Genomic DNA, 1,062 nt, shown 5'->3' with positions numbered 1-1,062 from the left:
TTTTTGTAATGCCACTGTCATTAAAGTCATATTATTATTGTTTATTGACATTTACTCTAGCAGAGATGGTTTTAAGTTCTGAAGTATCGGCTATTACAGATTTAATTGATCATGATAGCGATCAACTTTTGGACTTAAAACCACGTCTGCTAGAGAAACTGCCCAACAGACAATAATGATATGATTTTTCAAAGACAGTGACATTACGTAAATCATAAACACTATTTTATAGGTAAGCTATTGAGATGAATCAAAAAAATAAACTATTGAGAAAAGATACACCTAGATGATAAAATTATTTTTTGTGAAAGCGTTTTGAAATTGACAGTTTTTGATATTTATTAGAGATTTGAAATGACATTCTTTTAGGCACTAGTATCTAAAAGTGACACTTGCTTAGGCACTAGTGCCTAAAAAGTAAAAAAAATGCGTTTCTGTTCAGGTAATTCATGGTGCGGAGCATCGAATACTTACTCCACAGAGTTGTAGGCTTTAAGGTAGTGGATAACTTCAGGGAAATAGGCTAGCAATACCTTTTTGTGAAATTCTCAACATGTTTTTCATTGACCCAGGTTTCAAAGTTGTTGTAGGTGGTCTCGTATAAGTTTTTTGACTTCTCGGGCACTAACGTGGATAGCGCAGTTTCAGCAGCTTGTTGAAATATCGTCGTTATCACTCATTTTTTCACAAAACTTTGTAGGAAATACGGCGACGTTTGAACCTGATAGAACTTTGTCATTAAACAATGCATAAACAATGCCTTAGAAACCGATTACCAAAACATTTAAAAAATGTTTATAAATAAATAATAATAATAGCATGAAAATCTCAAATTATCCGCTTTCACAAAAAATCTTGGATGAAATTCGTTGCGAAAAGAGTGTTTTAAGCACGGGACGCAAAATTGCCATGCATAAAAAAGTTAAATTATTATTTTTCAAATTCAATAACATTTAAAAATATAATTATATATGATTTTTTAAAGCGCGCCACTGTAGTAGATTAAATGTGTTTTACAAAAGTAAGTATTTTCTATGGCTAAATTAGTTCAGTTATCTTATC

Source organism: Sitophilus oryzae, unplaced genomic scaffold (genome assembly GCF_002938485.1).
Source record: "Sitophilus oryzae breed Bouriz unplaced genomic scaffold, Soryzae_2.0 scaffold_552_pilon_pilon, whole genome shotgun sequence".
Classification (NCBI taxonomy): Eukaryota; Metazoa; Arthropoda; class Insecta; order Coleoptera; family Curculionidae; genus Sitophilus; species Sitophilus oryzae.
The sequence above is the reverse complement of the archived record's forward strand: the minus strand, read 5'-3'. Positions refer to the sequence as shown.